Here is an 8,994-nt window from a genome sequence, read left to right as displayed (position 1 = left end):
AGAAGGTTTAAAGAAGGTTTCACTGTCTATTGAGTGCAAAGCAGTATGTCACTAAAGATGATTGTTGCAGGACTTATGCCCATTCCTGTACATCAACTTGTAACTAGAATAAGTAAGCTTGCACTTAATTAAGTATTCTCGTGACTTGACTTGGTCCAAAACTTTTAAATTGATTTTCCAACCCTTACTCATCACATTTATTGTGTGACAATCAGAAATCCTGGAATGCAAGATTTTGACGATGTTTAATCTGATAAGTATTATCACAATAGAACTCTCAAACACAGAATATCATTTAACAAAGGGCATGAAGCTAATTTATCAAGGAATAATCAACGTGGGTGTTTTCATTTTGCTTTTTTACTTCACATTTACAAAAAAGAAGAACTTAATTAAAAGGAAAAGCTCGAAAAAAAACCTCGATGAATTATTAACTAATGGTCATCACGAACAAGACGCAATAGTCAATCAACCCAGGTAATTAGGATGGAGTCAGAGTTAAGGATCTGACATTTTGACCCTAATTGACAAGTATAGCCGAGATTAAGTAAACTAAATTGATTTTTGGGCGGTAAGTTTCTTGTTCAGGCAACGGATATCCACACGACGGATGTTATTTTACTGGCCAAATAAACAGTTCATTTACTGTTTCAAAAGAAATGCCCGAACAAATCTTAGCATTTTTGAAGCGCACAAAATCGGAAGAAACAACTTTAATCTTTTTTGATTTATGTCAGTTTTACTCAGTTTAAAACTTGCATTCAAAAAACCATTTGAACACTATAACTACCACAAGCATATTCAATGGGAATTGGGAGCATTTCTGGTTTGAACTTAATGCAAATTATGATATGATAGGCATCTGACTTAATTGAGATTAAATGGTCCATTTTCATCCTCTTTAACTTCGTAACGCCCCCCCCCTTGATCTTCTCAACATTTGAAATCAGGGACCCCTTTCATTTCAACATGGTGCAGGTTGGCGGGTTCCTTGCTCACACATTTTTTACGTGCTTATTTTCGCGTTTTTGCGGGGGCAGAATTTCTTTATTTGCCCAAGAGAAGTAATCCCCAAGAACACGTGTTTTGTTCTGCAGAATTCAAGTGAACACGATTTGTTACACGATCCTTATTGCCACGGAATGGAGTTCTCAACAATTCAAAGCGCAAGAATATGTAAGAGTTCCTTTTTCTATTTGCGAAATGTGTTTTTGAAAATATGCAGTTGAAGTTTTAATTGATGTTTAATATCATCATGAATAGATGAATTCCACTTGGCTTCATTCATCTATTTTAGAAACTATCCTCATATATCTTAAAACGCCAATTTTGTCAACAAAATGCATAATTTGTGCCAACAGTTAGTAAAGCCAGTAAAAACCCAAACCAAAAACAAAGGCTAAAAGGTTCTGGATGAGGATTTTATCCTTCACCTGATCATGCTGCACTGAAGTAAATAAAAAGGTACCAAACAAGGAACAACCAGTTAACAAGGAAACAGATAAGGACCCAAAGACAAAAAGGGACAAACATGTCCTAAAATGTGAAAAATAGTGAGAAAAAAGGGTCGAGAAAGAGTCGAGAATGTGAAAAATGGGTAAAAAGTGAAAAATTGGAAATATAGCTGAAAAATATTTTTAAGCCCAAAAGACCATAAAAGTTAAAAAGCGTTTTTTCCGGTTTTAATTTTTTTTTCTTCGTGGTCTAGTTATTACCTAAGGTGCAATTTCGAATTGGCCGGACAAGTGACAAATTATTAGGCACTTGGAAATCTTCTTAAAAATAGAATCTGGTTTCCGATTAGATTAGTTTTCGATCGCTTATCATATAATGTACGTCATTTGAGTCGAACCATTGATCTGAATTGAGATTATGGGGATGCAATTTTTATCAAGTCTCCCTGAATCTGATTCTGTATGTCAACATTTACTCATATACTGTAAACCCAGATGAGAACAATATGTTGCAACTCAGCTCTGTTTTAGATTTTAGTGGAGGTTGGCCACGTCATTTATTGATCCACTTTTTGTAATAATGAGAAAGTGGGTGAAATGAGTTGGGGAAGTGAATCACTCAGGCATGTTCCTCATAATCAGACCCAAAATAATTGTTAAACAATGGGAACAAACATTTTGATCAGCGTATTAGATTCGAAATCGGCTGAAAATGGGGCTTCCGCCTTTTCCTGCTACTGCGCACACGATGCAAAGATTATGTACATAGTTTCCCGCGTGAAAGTGACATTCAACAATTAATCGAAGGATGAATTAGACCGTGGATAATCAACAACAACCGGCCAAGGATGAAATAAGCACGACTCTAGATATCTGAAAGTTGGAGTCTGTTGCCTATGAAGTCCGTTTCACGGTTTTGTTTCATCACCCAAAATTCTCTTTCCGCCCAAGATCCTGCTCCCTAATGTGCAGCACCCTTTGAATTGCCTACCAATTTCAATTTGGATGGGGGGAAGGGGAGGGGGGGCATTCTGTTGACCAGAGCCTACAATTGTTCAAGGCTTGAAGTGCTTTGGGGTCTGATTAGAGTTCAGCAAAGAAAGGCATTTTTGATGGTTGGGGTGCTGAAACTCGCCTGGCCAGCAAAGCTGTCCATCACATCGTCCGTTTATAGCTGTGATTGGCAATGTAATGGTCTGAATCAAATTGAATTTCCGTCTGTGGGTCTGGTTAGCGTCTAAACGTTTCCTTGGAAGGGAAAATGGCCGGGAAGGAGAATCGAACCGGAAACCTTTGTCAGGTAGGAAAACTGCGTTAACTACTACACTACGTCTCCTCCTTTCGTTTCAAAAGAAGCGAAGTGGCCTTTTATAATAAGTACTTTCTAAGATAGAACAATCAAAATGGTCGCCGTCTTCTCAGAAAATTCACTTTAGACGACAAAGGCATGGGTTAATTTTGCGTTTCCTTTGTGGAAAAAGCTAAAAATTCCATTACGAAATGCCATGAAGAAATTAACGACAATAAAATGTTGAATCCTTTTTGTCATGCAGAATTCATGTGCTTTTGAGTGTCATCCAGGCAATTCTATTTGATTTCTGACCTCCATCCCCATGCAAAGTTGTGTAGGTGAAAAAGTTTTAGACATGCGCTACAGCGTTTAGACTGTCATAATGTTGCCTTGTCTTGTATGATCTGCACGCAATCTAATCGGAAGCACAACAACAAATGTTACTAATGCAAAGAGCTGTCACCAACAGAATCTGCATATATGTAGAAGAGTGGAATTGCATTTTAAAATAAAAACAAGGCTCTGAGACGTGCAATCATTCAAAGTCAACTTACCAAAACATGAATATTGAGTATGTTTTGAAAAGAGGCCCCCATGGTGAATAAACTCGAGTGTTGCGTTTTCCAGGTTTAACTGACAAGCAAATTCAAAGGCCAATGCGTCCCGCCCATAAGAGGGTTTGTATGCATTTGCTTGAATGTAAATGTTGTATAAAAAAAAGCGAAATGCAAACAGAACGTGCCCCTTCCGCAATGAAAGTAATTATTTAATTTGCAACTCATGTGGTAAAATTCCGTATCTATATTTAGGATTGGGTGAGCTTTGGCCTTTGTTAAAGCAAAGAGAAAGGCACAACACAAGACCAAAACAGGCAGTTTCCTTTATCTATACATTTCTCATTTTAAGTCAGATTTCCTTTCAGATGAAGACGTCTTCTACGTACATGTACATTAGGAGTGGTCTATTTGGGTACGACGACGAAGTTCAATCTTGGGCCCAAATCTTACGTAGTACAGATGACCATTTATGTTTGAATTGATCTCAGTGGGCACAAACCTGTTTTTGGGTGTGGGTAATTATAAAGGATAATGACTCAAGTTCACGAGTGTTTCCTGCCCTGAGAAGATAGATTGGAAATGGTTCACTGGGACGGGCCCGATTTCCACATTCCCGGTACAACAACCATACGTACGTACATTATAGCTTGTGTGTTTGAAGCGACTTTCGTCTGAGAAGTTGTAAAACATTTCCGACTCGACCGGAACAGTAAGTAGAGGGTTCTAAAAAAACGACGCCCTTACCTCAATGGGGCAGAAGGTCAAACATTCCTGTGTGGGCACAATTAATGGGGCACCACTGAAGCTCGGTTTAGAAGGGGGTCCGTTTCGAATGACCGAACCTGAGCTAATGAGAAAGAGTGGCTTCTCATGCCTTCACAGTTTAGTTGGCGCTCCTCGTTTGAGCTTGTCTATTTTGAATGGTCCCACCACACTCACTCTGAATCGAGGTCCCACAATCTCCAATGTGGGAGACAATCGGCCCCACCAGGAAACCCGGAAAGGACGGACGACTCACCCGAACACGAGAAAAAACGAAGCGACCGGCTCCCAAAAAAACGCCACGTTCGTTTCAACCTTTCGCGGTGAAAGCGAGGATCCGCGAATTGTACGTTGTTCCCCGGGAAAGAGAGAGCGAGAGAGTGGGGAAAACAAGAACGATCCCGGGAGATGACGAGGACAGAGTCAAATGCAACGACCTTCACCAACACAAAGAAAAGTCCCTCCGAAATCGTCACTTCTCCCTAGGCCTTTGCATTGATTGGATCACTCTTTCACTCTTTCGATTTCATCAGTGTACCCTCTCGTTGGAACAAAATAAAAGAAAAATGTTTTCAGCATATTTGGCCGCAACTTAGGTGATTCATCTATATAGGAGTTTTGAGTTCCTGCGATATTTTTTAGTAGTATTGAGGCGCTTTTTAATCTGTGCATGTGACCTGGCTCTAAAATACAGGTCATCTTTGCATTCATGGTAGCCATCAATTAAACAACCGATCTTTCTTGACTTTCCATCTCAATTGGGGAACCTTTAAAAATGATGCTGTTCAGCATAAATATTTGACTCGCATTTACTGGCGCTTACAAGCTATTTATCCAATAAAAAGTACGCGAGAACATGGATGGGTCACCGGAGTTACCAATCTTTCGCCAGTTTTCTGTCCATCGTAGCTAACAAACGTTGGCAAAAATTTTAGCACTTTTTGGTCATTTGTTTTGTTTTGTTAGTAACGAAGTCAGATGGCAGTTCTCTTGCTCGGCCTGCAATCTGAATTATGGTGTGCCCCAATTGGGGGATATTCCCACTTCGTCGTCACAGCTAACATTAATTATTACAGGAATGACCGCAGTTTGCCCATTTAAGTTGTTACAGCGGCAACTAAGGCTGTAATCAAATACCACAGAGAAGCTTGATCCTGAATTATGATTAGAAATTTGTTTAGGTCTCACTGAAAAGATGCTAATGATTCCCTTCGAACATTTCAGGATAGCAAATTGAAAAGTGACGGAGCCCGAGAAAGAAGAGAGTTGGACTTCATTGTTCGAAATGACCGGGATTCTCGAGGGCTTGAAGGTGCTCTCAAAACGCACGTTAAGCCTCTACGGTCAATAGAATGGACCCTTAAACCTGGGTTGGGACAAAGCTGCTTTTAAAAACGTACAGTATCAGTATCAGATATCTTTCGTACCTTCTCTGAACACTGCACAGTCCCAACTTTTTTGGTGTCTCCAATACGAGAGCTCTCTCATTCCTGTGATGTTCCTAGTGAAACATTTATGAAAACCTGCTGAACTCATTGGAGCCCAAATGAGCGAAGCGTATTCAAGATGTGACTGAGCAATCAACTTGGGAAGGGTTAGTTAGCATCGTGATACTATCTCTGGACTTAAACAACTGGGCATGTTCATCGAACTTTCCATTATCTTGGAGGACTACACTTAAATCTTTCCTAGATGAGACCTACTCAATACCTTTACCTCCATCATCTACTAGCGGAGAGTCGACCCAAAGGTCGTATTAAGGCCATATTACTTATTACTCTTGGGGCCCCTAAGAGTAGATTCGTTTTAAATCCTCGGCAAGGGTGATTTAATCGTGGCCATTCCTACCACAAACTAATTTTGTCTCATAAGCATAAGAAGAGATATTGGCCTTACTACTAAGACTAGGAAGTGGAGCAATGAAGATGATGAAAAGAACCTTTTGGGACACCCAGCTTGACATCATGTCTATGCCATTTACTGACCTTTCAAATTGACTATTTGTTGAAAAATTTCTAAAAATATACTCAATCGATGAATTTTCAAGGTCATTTCATTTTAAAGTGCTTGCTTTCAATTTACCATGAAAAGTGCATCTAAAGGGTCACTTCTGATTATGACTCACCTAATAGAACCATGAACCTATCTTTAAATGCCACAATAAATGATTCCAGAGAGTGCTGAAAGCTTTCAAGAGCCATGGGGTTTGAAATCACAAAACTCAAGCAACTGAATGACGAATTGTTTTACCAATACGCACGTAGTATGATTAATCCGTTATGCAAAGAATGAACAATAAAGCCATCAAGAACATTTCTCCGATACCCAGGTATTAGTGCAATAAGTAGTGATGGTTTTAATGGGTGTTGTTCTTGCCTACTTTTATTGCTCGTGTCGCACTATGTAATATATTGTATCCTTTCATAACTCATTATTGGAAGACCAATAAGCTACACCAACCCTCTGCTTTGTTGGTACGCCCATGAAAGGAAAAAAGTCTTTCTTCCAAAGGCGGTAAAGTAGAACGCAGCATTAACATGTCTTTACATTGTCACATGTTACAGTGGTTTGGCAAATATAAATGTAATAGCTGATGAAAATGACATCTTACCCTTTTCCAGGTCCATATTTTTCTGCTCGTGACCATTTTGTTCCTTTCCGTTTCGTCAGACATGTTCCTTTTTAGATAGGCTGGTAACATCAAATTGTACTTTGAGTAAACATTTTCACTGAATATCATATCTTGCAGGGCCAACTGCTACAACATTCTTTTAAGAATATTGAAGAAAGGGTCCGCTTTGGATGAGTGATTTCCACATAAGGCTCAAGTTAGTTTATTAGCCATGAATTTGACAACCGTTTCCAATTTTCATTTCTAAAGGGGACGTAGTTTTCAGTCAAGAAGGAGAAGACGCAGTTTCATATTCAACTTGAGTTATCTCAATGACGAAAGGGGATCTACGTTCATTCTGTGCGGGGAATGATTTTTCTGGAAAGTCTTGGAATCGTAAAATGCACATAAGTTGGACTTTGTACAGTTTGTGATGGTAGCATGACTTCTAGAGATTTGGACTGCCAACGGAAGCCAAAATTTCGTATCTTCTAAACCGTTCTTCTTATTCCAAATAAGTATTTGATAAGACCACAAGATCTGGTTGAAAAGATGAACTTGGCCCAATTTGGGCCCAAACCTATGCTTAGGGAACTCGGGAGACATGGTCAAAGTTATGTCGAAAACACTACATAGAATTCGAATTATCTGCTTGCTCTTGTTCAGCTACTACGTAAGCCTTTGACAACATAACTTGGAAACAATCCGCTTTACAAGTAGATGATATAAAAATAACCTACGGTTAGTTGACGAGATCTACGTTTCTTATTATGTTACTTTAATTCAAAAAAGGCCCAGAGTTGCTATGACCAAGAGCAGGCCAATTGGGCGGGAAGGTCGTTCGCAGTCCATGTTTCTGGTCCGTGCATGAATGGTGCAAGAGAATCTTCCAATGGGTTTATGTGTAACAGGTATCGATATGAAAAAACGCAATAACAGTTGAGGTCCGGCTAAGTGAATTTAATGTACGGCAATCGGAGGGAAGGAAGCGAGGAGGTTGCCACACCATGTCAAGATGGACGTAAATTCCCGAATAACGACAAATGTCTTGATTTATCAGGGGTAGATATCAAGACAAGGCAAGACGTTCTGCCAATCGAATTCCGAGCTGCCTGAAGAAGCATCTTTTCTTCAAAACAACAAATGTGGCTATCATTGTCATTTCGATGACTTATTCGGAGATTTACGTTGCTTCTCTGCAGTGGTCCAAGTTAAGAAGGGACTGACTGATGAGTGAGGACTAGGGCCAGCCAAAACTTGCATCGTGGAAATAGCGCAAAATTTGCAAAAAAATGCACATCTGAGATTTTTCTGCAAACATAGTGCATCTGCAAATTTGGAATTGTAACAGCAACAGTTGACATTTTTCTGCAATTTATTATGCAATTTCAGCAAAAAAAAAATATTTGTGAAAGATCTTGATAATTTTTTAGACTTATGGTCAAATTTAGGGAAAAAGTATACATAGATATGAAATAGATTGCAGACATATTACAACCACCTGCTTATGTATTCCATCAATTTGAAATATTTCCTTTTTCATTGCAAATGTATTAAGATATCTTTTTTCAATTTTTGGAACTTAATTTTGTTTGAGTAATGACTTTCTCCTTAAAAATCAGGCACATCTTGACGTGTTTTTCATGAGTTTTGGGTTAAATGGTCATGAGGTGGATGGTCAAGTTCGGAAAAATTGACTTACCATTGCTTTCATGAGACTCGAATAGCGTAATTTTCTTAACAAAATTGTTCTGCAAGACACTTGCAACGCTCTGACATTGTGGTTATTCAGTTAATGAACTGAAATTTATCTTTTTCACAAAATGTTAAGGATGTTCAAATGATGATCAGTCCAGGAGGCAGCATGAATAAGGCAAGATCTGGACGTTAGGGATAGCGGGTTCAAATCCAGTGGTGGAAGATATCATGATGTTATTTTCCTTTTCATCTACGTGTTGCTTGATGGGGAAGGCAAAAAAGGCCGTTACACCCTTGTTAACGTGTTGTTGCCTTTGTTTGGAAAGTTAATTGCAATTTTTGTACAAATTCGGTCGATTTTTTAATGCAAATTTGCTGTCAATATTTATATTTTTAAATCTGCAAATTTCGGCCGGCCCTAGGGATGACTCTCCCACTATCTTGTTGTGAAGTGACCGTGTGATCGCCAGTGACTGTTTATGCCTCCCTCAAGTAGTCTCAGTATAGTAATACACTTCTTCATGTTTTAAACTCCCGCCTCTTCTTGGTCCGATGAGTAGCACTGACAATAAACGGGTACAGGCTTAAAACAATAATACATGGTCTGGTAATATCCAAAAT

At 39.0% G+C, this 8,994-nt stretch overlaps 1 pseudogene; it reads right to left on the bottom strand.

The window, feature by feature from the left end:
- Positions 1-4,339, bottom strand: part of LOC131882265 (glycine receptor subunit alpha-1-like) — a 22,968-nt pseudogene extending 18,629 nt beyond the window's left edge.
- Between the last annotated feature and the right edge of the window lie 4,655 nt (positions 4,340-8,994).

Source organism: Tigriopus californicus, chromosome 6 (assembly GCF_007210705.1).
Source record: "Tigriopus californicus strain San Diego chromosome 6, Tcal_SD_v2.1, whole genome shotgun sequence".
Classification (NCBI taxonomy): domain Eukaryota; kingdom Metazoa; phylum Arthropoda; class Copepoda; order Harpacticoida; family Harpacticidae; genus Tigriopus; species Tigriopus californicus.
Note: the sequence above shows the minus strand (reverse complement) of the source record. Positions and strands in the feature narration are given on the sequence as shown.